The following is a 14405-nucleotide window of genomic DNA, read 5'->3' as shown; positions in this document are numbered from 1 at the left end:
CCAACAGAAAGTGTTTAATTGCTCATAGCTGAGCTGGCAGCCTCCTTCATGCAACATCAGTGCCCAGAGTGCTACTAACAGTATCTCAAGGTAGCAAGGCACTGCAGTCCACCCAAAGGCGTTAGAACATAGGCTTGCATCCTAAGGGATTGAAACAAATTTCACACAAGAATTTTGATGAATGATATATGCAAAACACTCTGTAATCTTATAGAGATTACACTCTGGCCCAATAAAAGTAATTCATTTAAATGACAATACAGAATTGTATTTCCTGCACCTATCAGAAGTAATGCAAAGGCTGGGGGGGGGGCGTGTCAGGGGTAACAGAGAAGCTGAGGGAGAGGAAACGATCCTGGAGTGATCCAGGAGGGTTGTTGGGTGGGAGAAGCATGGAACAGATTTTTGGGGGGCAGGGGGAAGATGAGATTGTTAGGGAGTTGGGGAGCCTCCCACATTCAGACCCCAAGCTCTCCCATATAGTCAGGCACATCTGCCCTTGTGTCTGCACCTCCCTCCTCATGGGTCTCTGCAGCCTCCTCCCCCATTCCCAAGTATCCCTGCAGCCCCCCCCCCCATGTGGCCTTGCACATCCACTCCCATTCAGCCCCCGACTCAATGCTGTTATCCCACTAGCTCCTGAGCCCATGCCCCAGTTTGTCCCCACCAACCATTCTGAACCCTTCCCCCCAGCAGACCCACGTGCCCCATTCGGTCCTAACCTGACTCCGCAGGCAGGGTGCTGGGATAAACTTCTACTCTTGGGGGAATTCTGCAACTCTGCACAAGCACAGAATTTTTTCCCCCAGCCACAGAAAATACCTTCTGCTCAGAAGTGCTGCAGTTCCCACCAGAGGCTGCTGTGGTGCCAGAACTGCCAGCTTCGTTCATGCTGCTGGCTATTCTGGCACTACAGTGGCCTCTGGTGGGAGAGAGACAGAACTGCAGCACTTTTTGGACATACTTTCTGCAGGAAAAAAAATTGTGTACAGGACACATGAATTCTGTGCATCCACAGTGGTGAAAAATTCCCCCAGGGGTATAATTTGCACTAAACTATGGTGAAATCCTCCAGCCATGGGAAGATCACCCCAGTGCAAGGTGGACACTGATGGTACCGAAGCTCCTATGCCACTCTTCTTCCCTGCTGCTATGCCAGCAGCAGGGACAGGGCCCCCCAATAGTGTGGCTTTGGCCTGTTGGTGTTATTAGCATGTCTTAGTCTGCTCCAACATAAGAGCTGTTTTAACTCACACTGAGGGAGCCGATCTGTATGCAGTAGTCCAGGAATTTAGAATTACAATAGGTGAGTTCTATGCCACATTTGCAGACAGCCTGGTTTATGTTTTGTGCAGTTCTGCCAGACCCCAAGGATTTGGCCCAGCCACTCAAGTCGCTGGTTGGTCACATAAAGAAAGGACATAAACTCAAACCAAAGAATGCACATTACAGTTGAAACATTACAACATGGTAATGCTAGGCCTCTTACACAAAAAACCCAAAGGTGGCACAGGTTATACCACAGGTACAATCAAGATTTTATTACCATTGTATGTTTTGAGTTCAGAATTGCTTAGGTAATCCTGACAATATATTTTTCTCCCATCTAAGTGGGAAACTTTTTCTTTAAAATACAGAAACTTCAATACACTTAAAAAAAAAAAATCACATGTTTAAATCTCTGGGGCTCTGTCTACTGAGACAGATTAGCAATTATGGTATGTTCAGTTTGGTGCAGATTGTAAAAGGGACACACCCTGCATGCTATCTCAGATGGAGACTAGTTTTATTATTCACTTATTCTAAAGTGAAGATCATTCTGAAAGAATCTGTTTGTTCTTTGTGAATGAAAAAACATTACAGTACCAAACTAAAAACAGCACAGATGTGATGCCATTTCTTTACCTCCAACATCAATCAAATCGATATAGAACAAAATGGAGACGTGAGTAGAGATTGACAAACAAATTTAGCTTAATTAAGAGCCAACCCAATCGGGCCCGGGCGCCAGAGCCGCAGCCGCCGAGCTTGGCCATCGGCCGCTTCCTCCTCCCGCGGCAGTGGGAGCTGCAGCAGCGGCTGCTCCCGAGTCCCGCTGCCCGGGGCCACTGCACTGGGGCCAGGCCGGACTTGCACTCACCCCAGCCCCGTGCTTCCCCTGCGTCTCCCGGGCCTCCCTCCAGTGCTTGTGGAGGGAGGAGGAATGGTGAGCCTGGGGAAGAGGCGGGGATTCGGGGAAGGAGACAATGGGGGGAGGAAGTGGCGGAGTTGGGGAGGCGCGGGTGCGAGCACTTCCGGGCTCTGGAGCATTTCCTTGTTTGTTCAGAGTCCCGACCGCACATCAGTCGGGACGCGGGACAAGCAAGGAAATATCGGGACAGTCCCGATAAAATTGGGACGTCTGGTCACCCTAAGTCAAAGCTCACTGGTTTAGATAAAAAGTTTAACTACTAAAGATTGCTATCACTTAAAATCTAAAAGATCAAAGCAGATTACCTAGCAAATAAACAAAAAACCCCGCAAACTAAGCTTAATATACTAGATAGATTGGATATGAATTAGCAGATTCTCACCTTAAGAGACTATACAAGCAGGCTGCAGATTCTTAAGAGGCTACCTGTATTTGCTTTACAGCTTGGAATCTCCCAGGTGTTTCATACACAAGCTAGAAATCCCTTTAGCCTGGGTCCAGCACTTCCCCCAGTTCAGTCTTTGTTTCTCAGTTGTTTTCAGGAGTGGGGGGAGTGAAGAACCACAGATGTCACTCCCTGCTTTATGTAGTACTGCTGAGGGAATTCTGCAACAAAAAGTTAAAAATTCTGGGCACAATATTTTTATATCTGCATATTTTATTGGTCAAACACAACATAATAGAATCACATCAGTTTCAATTATTTTGGGTCATTTATTTAAAAATACCTGTCAAGCATGTCCGTAACAATACAGACAACAAAAAAGATTCAGGAAATGTTTGACAAATAAATTCTTACTAGGGATATTAATACAGAATTCTGAGTAGGAATTCATTTAAACTACAATACAGAACTGTATTTTCCGTATCCCTCAGAGGCAGTTCAAAGGCTTGGGGAGTCAGGGGTAACGGAGGAGCTGAGGGAGAGGGAAGTAAATTGCTGGGAAGGAGCCTGGGTATGAACTTGGAGGGTTGTTTTGGGTATGGGTGTGAAAAGTATGGAACAGGGTTTTTTTTGGGGGGGGGGCACTCCCCTGTCCCTATTTGTTCCTGTACCCCGTCCTCCATCATAATGTGGCCCTGCAGCTCCTTCCCCCCGTGGCCCTGTGCCTCCATCCCCATTCAGCCTCTGCCCCAGTCTGTCCTCCCCACTAGCCCTTATGAGCCCATTTGACTCCCCAGCAACCCCATGCTGTCTCCTGACCTGGCCTGACCAGCGCTGTGAAGAAGGCAGGCTCTCTTCCCCCACTGGCCAGGAGCTGCTGCTGTGTTCTGTCACCACAGTGCCCTCTGGGGGCAAAAGGTGGAACTGCAGCAAGATTCCAACATCAGCTTTTTTCTGCACAAAAAAATACACAGCTCATTAATTATGCATTCACACAGTAGCGCAGAATACCCCCAGGAGTAATATAGTTTTTGCATATGGCGGGAACCCTTAGTTCCAAAGCTTGGCTCCCAGACCATTCTGTGGAAAAATACTGACATCCCAAGATGGAATCCAGAGACATGTGATCTGATCACATGTCCTTGTAGAGTCATAGCAGTCATTACTTATAGGCTGTTTGGAGCATTCTCAGGAAGGCTCACCAGATGGGAGATGAGCTTTTCCTAAGACCTATTGTTCTTTCTAATGGCTCTTTGCACTGAATAGGCCCTTCCCACCCAGCTGACTGAAAGCATCTTGCCTAGTGGGCATTACCCAGGTGTAACGACATTTGAAATACAGATATACAGTCAATATTCATAACTTCAGATGAAAAAAGATACATGCATACAAATAGGATAATACTATTCAGCAAATCATAATTTTCCCAATGACACATCTTGCATAAAAATGCATAATTATGGTATAACTATATCATAATAATATCACTGTGAGGAATATTGGGTGCATGTCACACCTCCCACTCCATGAAGGAGGTATTTGCCTCTGAAAAGCAAAAGGGTGAAGAGTTTGTACTGTCACAATTGGGCACTGAATGGCGAATCCCTAATGAAGATAGTGGGATCGGACTGTCAGCCGGGTTAAGTCAGCCATGTATATCAATGAAGGGAATGGAGCTATGCTAATTAAAGCAGCTGGCCCATGGTCAATTTAGTAGTAAAGGAGCTTCTAGCTGACCTTATTAGCCACAATAGTTCAGATGTGCCATTTAACAATAACCTTCCAAAGAGATCTGGTTGAGTGGTTGAATCCTAAAAGCTATTCCCTTTTACTGTGACAGTAAAATGAGACAGATAGTTTGTTTAAATGATGTGGAAGTATGGTAGTAAAATGGATCCTGATTAGAATAAGGATTATATTATACTAAAGGTACCAAGTTATGTTATTGTCTAGGAAATAACGATATAGAGGCTGATTCCGATATCACCTATACCAGTGTAAAGCAGGAGTAACCCTAATTAAATCTGTGGAGGTACACTGGAATACCATTAATAATGGAAATTAATAGTTTGCCTTTCTAAATCTCTCAGTGTTATACGCATAGGTTAAAAAAGTGAAATACTTGGGCTGAGATTCTCAACTGCCTGCAGAAGAAACTGAGTATCATGAATAGAAATAATTCATAGGACTGAAACCTACTGTCACTGAAATCAAGGGGAGATTCTCAATTTACTTCAATGGGAGGAGGATAGGTCCCATACTTTGTAGACTGGTCAGACAGAAGACAGACAGCTGTTTGAATTAAGGCACATTTCTTTGATATTGATTGCCCTTGGTCAGGTGCCCTGTAGCCTAATTGGCTTCCAAGATCTAGACAAAGGGTTATTTGAAATCAATATACCACTTAAGTAGGTTTTTTTTTAATTGAATTTCTTCCTGGAGTGACTGAATGCATTAGTTTGCTATAAACAGAGTGCTAATTAATTAGCATATTTTCTTATAAAGTTACCATATTTTGGACAGAAATTGTTGGCTATTCACTGGGAAATTCCTTGATCTCAGCATTTTGCTAAATCAAATATATTGACCATAGCAATCTTAAAACACTGTTGAAAACATTGTCAATTAATATGTGCTTATAGGAATGGATTTTAAAAAACATTAGATTGGACAAGACAGTCTAGTGGATTAGTTTGGATGTCCTGAAGAGCATACTTCAGCTAAGCAAGTCTGTCTTCCATTGTGTAACTCCATGGTCTATGCGCTCCTCTATAACAACCCCCCCCACACACTTCCTGTGTTTACTTCGATGTAACAACTATTAATTTGCACTATAGGAAAATTTCTTAAGATGTGAGGTCTGGGAAGAGCCTCATTGGGTGTGTCTGCAAAGCAGCGGGGAAGAAGCTGACACACATTTCCCCCAAATAACTAACACAAGGAGTACTATTATCCTTGAAAGGAAGAACGTCATACATGACCTATACAGAATGTTGTTTTAAACATTTAAGTTTCATATTAAAACAAAAAACAAGGGGGGGAAAAACAAAGCCACATTATGGCAAATTTAAACTGGAGATTTCTTATGTGCCTAAAAAGTAAAAGGTAAGCCCATGCTGCAACATTCTGATCCAGATTTCAAACACCTCAATGTCTGCTGTTGTTCAGACCTGGAGTTTTAATATGGGTCTATTTCAGGGGTGGGCAAACTACGGCCCGAGCCGTTTTAAGCTGGCCCCCGCTCCGGCCAGGGCGCTGGGTTGGGGGCCATACCACATGGCTCCCAGAAGCCGTGGCATGGCCCCACTCCAGCTCCTATGCGCTCCAATGGGAGCTGCAGAGGTGGTGCCTGTGGATGGGGGAGCGTGCAGAGCTGCCTGGCCATGCCTCCATGTAGGAGCTAGAGAAAGAACATACCACTGCTTCCGGGAGCCGCTTGAGGTAAGTGCTGCTCAGAACCTGCACCCCCTGAGCCTCTCCCCATGCCCCAACCTTCTGCCCCAGCCCTGATCCCCTTCCTGCTGTCCAAACTCCTCGAACCCAGCCTGGAGCACCCTCCTGCACCCCAAACCTCTCATCTCCAGAGTCCACACCCGCTCCCCAACCCCAATTTTGTGACCGTTCATGGCCCACCATACAATTTCTAATCCCCGATGTGGCCCTCGGACCCAAAAGTTTGCCCACCCCCGGTCTATTGTAAAGATAAGCACATCTGTGAAATTCAGATTTGGATTTGTATACTTTCACAAACTCAAAGTTCAGGGTCGTAGGAAGGGGGTGGGTCTACATTTTTTAATTGGGCTTCATAGTGGTGGAGGAAAAAGATTTGAGAGACTGCAACAGGAAGGACGAGAGAAGAAGCTATTAGGTGGTCTCAGTGTGTCCCTCAGAAAGTAGGGGGAAGTCTGACTAACTTAAAGACCTACCCGCTGCTGTCACAATTAAAGCTTTGAAGAAGATTCCATTTAGACAAATATTTCTGTATTTTTCTTCCCGTTTTTATTAGAGATACTTGCCTGCAGACAAGATGTAAGTAAAGCATACAATGTTGTTGAGTTTCTCTGCTCCTACTGCTTATGCAATGCCAACAGACCCAGGTACATCTGGAGCTTTAGTGCATGAGCCTCTACCGCATGAGCGAAAAGCCAACTGGCTCTTTGCTAAGGCCGTAGAGCAGACTCATTTTCTCTCTCTCTCTCTCTCTCTGTGGTCTCGGTGCCACTAGATGGGACAGAATACCACATCCCGAAGGTGTATGGGTTACACTTACTCCTCACTGCAACATCAGAATTGGTTATCCTAGAGATGATGATGATGTTACAAACTACCTTCCAATAAAATAATAGATAAAAGACATAAAATTACAACTATTCTTAGTGTCACAGGGCACTCTATGCACCACTAGATGGCACCTCCTCCTGGTCACTGTGGGGATTAGCTCAGCAAGGCTGACACCCCTTCCTGTGGTTGCACCCCATCTCTCCATTGCTCTCTCTATCTGCAGCCCCTCTCTCACTCCAGGAGTTACTGCTACTGTTTCTTCATGACTTGGCCCTCTAGACAGGTCACCATATGGTTTACCCTTCTGGGGTATTCTTTCAAAGTCTCTTTTCACCCACAGTGGCAGGCAGCCCTCATGCCTGCTGCCCTAACTCAGCCACTCCTGCAGTGACACAAGCAGTCTTCCAGTTCACTGCCCTGCTGGAGCCATTTCCTCAGCGGCCAATAGGAGAACCCTGGCCCACCTACACCAGATTCCAGCTCAGACCTCTAATCAGCAGCCAAGGTCTACTCCCCTCCTAGACCTTGCTGACACTTTCCCTGAGCCTTTCCTACCTGGCTGGCTGGCTTCTTCCCAAACCCTCTGTGTTTGCCAGCCTCCCAGCTCCCTCCTCTCAAGAAGTAGCTGTAAGCTACTTACCTCTGTAACCTGCAAACTTCCTCCAGGAAGTGACTGCAGCAGACTTCCCTACAGTCCCCTTCTGCTTGGAGCTTCTGGGCTATATACAGGCCTCTTCTTCCTTCACAGGTGAGCTTCTCCAAATTAGCTCCCTCCACACAGTTTAATTGTCTGATTGGGCTCACCTGGCCTAATTAAGCCCTCAGAACCAGTGTGGGGAGTTCTTGAGGTGGGGGCAGCACGTGAAGCCCAATGGCCCCCCTGCCTAGGAGCCAGACCTGCTGTTGGCCGCTTCTGGGGTACAGCGGGGTGTCAGAACAGATAGGGACTAGCCTGCCTTAGCCGGGCAGCACCGCCGACGGGATTTTTAACGACCCAGTCAGCGATGATGACCAGAGCCAACGCGACCCAGTGCCTTACATTCTGTGATCCAGTACTGGGTCGCAACCCACAGTTTGAAAACCATTGACCTAGGCATTGAAGAGGCATAATTCTTTCCTACCTCCCAAGTGAGCAGAAATACCACTTGCCATTAGAACTATGTGCTGGCATTTGTTCCCTGAAGTGACTTTACAACAAAGATTGTTTTATCAAAAGTGGGTTAAACAGGCAAATAATTGGGTGAGCTGAGAGGAAGAGAACCCTACAGACAATAGTTGTAGGGTGTTAGCAATCAAGATTCCACCTTGAATACAGAGTTCGGCTCTAGGCATTTAAATAACGGAAACGAGTAGACCAATTGAAGGGAATTTAGAAAAGAGCAACAAAAATATTAAGAGAATACAAGATTTTATATATGCAGGAAAGATTTAGAGGAGTATATATGTAAAGCTTTTCTACATAATGAGAAGGACAGGATATAACTAGCTACAATTAAATTAAAAATGTAAACAAGAAGGGAGAGGAATTGTTTAGAATAGTAAGGGATGGTATAACTAAGAGCAATGTGATTACAGTAAAAGGAAGTATAAGCAACACTTCTGGATAATGAGATCTATTGGACTGTGAAATAGTCTCCCAAAGGAAATAGTAGAAGCCCTGTTTGAGGCATTTAAAACTAGACTGCACAAACTACAAAAAGAAAAGAAAACTGTTGAGAACAAAGTTGCCCTACCAGGGAAATTAACTTAGATAACCAGCATTTTTGTCTCCAGCTTTTACAATAGCGTCCTTAGAATTTGTGATCTGTTGTGAATGTAGAGTGAATCATATGCACCTTTGCCTGAGAATGCAAGAAAAACAGAATGTTCTAAGTGAAGAGACAAGGAGTTTGGCAGAGAGGGAGGAAGCAGGGGCAGAGGCATGAAAATGTCTCCCTAGAAAAGTCAGATCTCAATCTAGCATTACTTTTAGAGCCTGGTTTACAATATGCCTCTGCTTACAATTTTTTGTGCACTGGTATCTGCAGCATGCAACTCTGATAATTATCAGATGCACAGGTAGATACTGTATAGGCTTTGTACACAAGTGGAGACTGATGTTGAGAACACAAGTTAAAGAAAACAATCCTTTATCATCACAGGGCCTTGTCTCCTGCATCGTTGTCTGTGCAGAAGAGCAATTTTAAATAAATAATCACGGTTTCAGGCACTTCTAAAGTCTGAAGTGAAACTCTATTGTGCAAGGATATCTGGGGCTGCTAAGTACATCAGACTGCTTCATCTCAGTCCTCACAGTTAAGTGCTTTGATCAGATTCTTCTTTTGAGAAGTTTAACATAGATAACACCACAGACAAGTTGATTTATGCTTTTTACTCCTGCTGTTTTGATGTGACGTTACTCTTGCACAGCAGTTTTTGAAAGGAAGATCAAGAATGTGAACAACAAGTTCTGCTCAATCATTTCTTTTAATGCAAACTAAATTGGAAATCTGTTTGATCTGTTTATTACAAAAATGAGTCTGTGCCTTCAGGCTGAGATATCTTTTGTCAAATATTGTTCCCATACAGCAACTTATGAAAGGATCTAATTTCAATTTAACCTACATATCAGTTGCTCTTTTTATATGTACATCTCAGGTATATGCTGTTCGTCTGCATAAGGGGAATTTTGCACACCCACAAAATAAAGATTCTGCACACAATATTTTAAAATTCTGCAAATTTTATTTTTCAAAATAACACTATATAATCATGCCAGTTTCAATTATTTTGGTAATTTATTTCAAAATACCTGTCAGCAAATATGTGTGTAACAATACAGACACACACAAAATTCCCCTAGGAGCAGAGAGTTAAAGAAACCCCTAAGTGTACTTCAAGGCTGTATACCAGATTGGGTTCCATTCAAAATCAGGAAGGGAGGTGGGGTGCCCACCTTACAACTTTTAGCTCAGGCTTTCAGTTGTTAAAGCAGTCACCGGGGCTGTGGGAGACAGGTGTTCAATTCCTCCCTCTGCCAGAGGAGGAGAAAGGATTTAAACATGGGTATTCCATCTCTCAAGAGAGTGCCCTAATCACTGAGCTATGTGATATTCTGATGTGGGTCTCCCTCAATCTCTCCTCTTGAAGCTGTTCCATTTTTAATAAATAACTAGAGAGTCAGTAGGGCAGGGGGGACTAGATCCTTGGTCACCCATCCCAGATGAGTGCTCTAACCACAGAACTAAAATTTACAAAGTGGGTGGCACTGCTACTACCTCCTCCTCCTCTGGCTGTTTTGTGGGTAGTCCCGTGCCTGCCTAGCTCACTATCACAAGAATGAGCCACCTGCCTCCTGGAGAGGGGTTCCCAGACATGAATCATTAGGAGAGACAGGCACTTAACTCCAGGCTGCAAGGAGGCACCTATCGCCATGAGCAGAGGAGGGATTAGGACATACCCCTGTTTTCAGCATTGCCCTTTGGTTAGCTTAGGTGACTTCTCACCTAGGGTGCTGACTTTTGCTGATCGCATTCTCAGCCACCTATCTCTCCCCATTCATTGGGGAAGGATCCTAGGCAACTCACACAGGCTTTGTGAACTGCAATGTTGTTCCTGTGATTTTTTTAGGCACCTAAAAGTTAGATGTTGTGACTCTGTGTCAAAATACCTAAATCCCTTTGTGAATCTAGCCAGAAGCCTTAAATTAGCAAAAGCCTTCTAGTAAATTTTCATGTTAAGATTAATCTGTTTTTTTTTTTTCATATTACTTCCAAAGGGTAAGAGCACAATCATAGTGGAAGGTAGTGATAAAGATAACAAATTATAAAATCAGTGCTTCTTATCCAGTTTCTATTGTGTAGAATGAAATATGGTATTAAAAGAAGGTCTTGTGCTGTTTTTAGATATGAAGCAATCCCTAGACCACTGACTGGGGAAATATTTGAAAGAACTTGTCAGAAACCACAGAGAGCTGCAGATGTAAGTCTATTGATAGCTGCCATTCATGGTAACACAAATCAACCAAACAGTCATCATGATCCCTTTTTGGGATAGCACAGATGTCTAGAGAAAACGTGTATTAAAATAAAGCCAAAAACAATCCAGTATACAAGAAAAACTGTATAGTTTAATGTATTACTCATACTTTCATAGAATCATAGAAGTATTCATGGCTGGAACAGACTGAGAGGTCATCCAGTTCCTCCTCCTCCTCCTCCCCCCACAAACCTTGCATTGAGGCAGGATTAAATATACTTAGACCATCCTTAAGAGATGTTTGTTTAACCTCCAATTATGAGCATTCCACATTTGATTCTGTATATTTTGTTTTCCTCCCTACAAACATGGACCAAGCCTATATTAAACCCAAAAATATTTTATGGTATCAGCTGTAAGTTACAATTGAATGTATTAGCCAATTTGTTACAAATATATCATTTATGAAATCTTAAATTGAAATCATTAACACAAACACTAGAACAACAATTACTAATAGTTATCCTACTTAAGCCTTCTTTTGTATTATGCCAGAAAGCAGGAAGTCATTTGCAGTATTTGTCTCTCCAATAATTACCATTAAAAATTTAACAGGAACTGTCCACAGGTTTAGATTCCAAATTCAAAACTATGAATGTGATTTTTAAGTACTCTATTTGCAACTCTTATTTCTGAACTTATGATTTCTGTAGTATTTGAAATTTTTTTTATTCTTTTCAATATTAGTGCATACCCACCATTTGCAGTTATGCAAGATATTATAAGATGCATAGCCATCTCATTAGGATTTCTTGTAGTGTAGTCTTCTGAATAGCTTAACAGAAACTGAATGAGATATCATCAATAAAAATCTGCAGATACTTCAACCGGCTGCTACATTGATAGGCTGTGTTCACGGACCATATTTTATGCAGGGGTTAGCAAAAACACAAAAGTCTAAGCCTAATACATTAAGAAATTGATTACAGATAATATCTCACCCTCAGAGATGTTCCAGTAAACTTCTTTCACAGACTAGACTCCTTCCTAGTCTAGGCCTAATCCTTTCCCTGGTACAGTCCTTGTTAGTTCCAGCAGACATCTTAGGTGAAAAACAGGGGCTCTCTCATAACTGGCAGCCCTTTGTCCTGTTTCATCCCCTTTTATAGCTTTGGCACAAGATAGGAATCTTTTGTCTCTCCCTAGGTCCCCACCCCTCTTTCTAAATCGAAAAGTACCAGATTTAAGATGGATTCCAGTATCATGTGATATAGTCACATGTCACTGTAAGATCTCATTCTTCATTACCCATGGGCTGGCCCACACATACACAGGAAGGTTTGCAGGTAAATAAACCATTTACAACCAATTGTCCTAGTCCAGGTGTGGCCAACCTGAGCCTGAGAAGGAGCCAGAATTTACCAATGTACATCGCCAAAGAGCCACAGTAATACATCAGCAGCCCCTCATCAGCACCCCCCGGCCCCAATCCCAGTGCCTACCACCCACCGGCAGACCCGCTGATCAGTGACTCCCGATCAGCTGTTTCATAGCCTCCAGGAGGCTCTGGGGGGATGGGGAGGAGCGAGGGCACGGCCGGCTCAGGGGAGGGAGCGGGAAGGGGTGGAGTAGGGGCAGGGCTTGTGGCAGAACCAGGGGTTGAGCAGTGAGCACCCCCCGGCACATTGGAAAGTTGGCGCCAGTAGCTCCAGCCCCGGAGTCGGTGCCTATTCAGTAACTCTTCACTTAATATTGTAGTTATGTTCCTGAAAAATGCGACTTTAAGCGAAACGATGTTAAGCTAATCCAATTTCTCCATAAGAATTAATGTAAATGAGGGGGTTAGGTTCCAGTGAAAAATTTTTCACCAGACAAAAAAGACTATATATATTGTGACAGACCCAGACCAGGGGGATACAGGAGTCTGGTAGAGGGCAAATATACTGGTCACTGGATGAGTAGTTTGCTGTCCCCTGAGTGACCAGAACAGGGGCTGCACTAGAGTAATCAGGAACCTGCTAGAACCAGTTAAGGCAGGCAGGCTAATTAGGACACCTGGCGTCTATTAAGAAGAAGCTGCTAGAATCAATTAAGGCAGGCTAATCAGGGCATCTGGGCTTTAAAAAGGAGCTCACTTCAGTTTGTGGTGTGAGGTGCTGGGAGCAAGAGGTGCAAAGAGCTGAGAGGGTGTGCTGCTGGAGGACTGAGGAGTACAAGCGTTATCAGACACCAGGAGGGAGGTCCTTTGGTGAGAATAAGGAAGGTGTTTGGAGGAGGTCATGGGAAAGTAGCCCAGGGAGTTGTAGCTGTCGCGCAGCTGTTACAGGAGGGACTATAGACAGCTGCAGTCCACAGGGCCCTGGGCTGGAACCTGGAGTAGAGGGTGGGCCTGGGTTCCCCCCAAACCTCCCAATTGACCTGGACTGTGGGTTCTTCCAGAGGGGAAGGTCTCTAGGCTGTTCCCCAACCCACATGGTGAATCTCTGAGGCAAGAAAATCTGCCACTAAGTGCAGGACCCACCAAGATAGAGGAGGAACTTTGTCACCATACATACAGTATAAGTTTTAAACAATTAATTTAATACTGGTACACAGTGATATGATGATGTGAAGCTTGGTTGAGGTGGAAGAGTCAGAGGGTGGAATATTTCCCTTACTGCTAAATGATGAACTAGCAATTGGCTGAGCCCTCAAGGGTTAACTCTCTCACTCTGCAAGGCAGCAGGAATGGAGGGAGATATGTGCATTTCCCTTAAGTACACTGTCTTGTTAATTAGATCAGCTTGCTGAGACTGCAGCAGCTGCAAGCTCCCTCTGTCCTGAGCCCTGCTCTATGGAAAATAGGGTAAGCGGGGTGCATGATCAGGGGGAGGGGGACATCCTGATCCCTGGGGGGGGGATGGAAGGAGGGGGGGGGGGCTAATGTCAGGATGTCCCCCTCCCCCTTCCCTTCTCCCCTGGCACAGCAAGCAGGAGTCTCGGGGAGCAGCTCCAAGACAGAGGGCAGGAGCAGCACATGGCAGTGGGGAGAGGGACACAGCTGAACTGCAGGCAGCTGCTGCACGGGGAACTGATAGGGGGCTGCTGGTCCACCCTGGTTCCAAGCCCCCACCAGCTGGCTGCAATGGGCTGCTCTTCCTGCAAGCAGTAGACAAAGCAGGCAGCTGCCAACCGACATTAGAAGGGAGCATTGCACAACTTTAAACGAGCATGTTCCCTAATTGATCAGCAACGTAATAACGTTAAGCGGGACGACTTTAATTGAGGAGTTACCGTACAAGGAGCCACATATTAACTTCTGAAGAGCTGCATGTGGCTCCGGAGCTACAGGATGGCTACCCCTGTAGTCAGTGGGAGCCATCAAGATTCTAAACGGCCATTAATGGCCCACACTTTGCATAATTACAATAGGACCTCAGAGTTATACTTCATAATTCTCATTTCAGATACAAGAATGAAACATTTATACAAATAGGATGAATATATTCAGTAGGTTATAACCTTTGTAATGATACCTTGAGACCTTTTGCATAAGATATATTCCACTTACATCCTATTCACATTCATAAGAATATAAGGTGTCTCCCCCTT

This window comes from Malaclemys terrapin, chromosome 11, assembly GCF_027887155.1.
Source record: "Malaclemys terrapin pileata isolate rMalTer1 chromosome 11, rMalTer1.hap1, whole genome shotgun sequence".
Classification (NCBI taxonomy): domain Eukaryota; kingdom Metazoa; phylum Chordata; order Testudines; family Emydidae; genus Malaclemys; species Malaclemys terrapin.
This window is presented reverse-complemented; position numbering follows the sequence as displayed.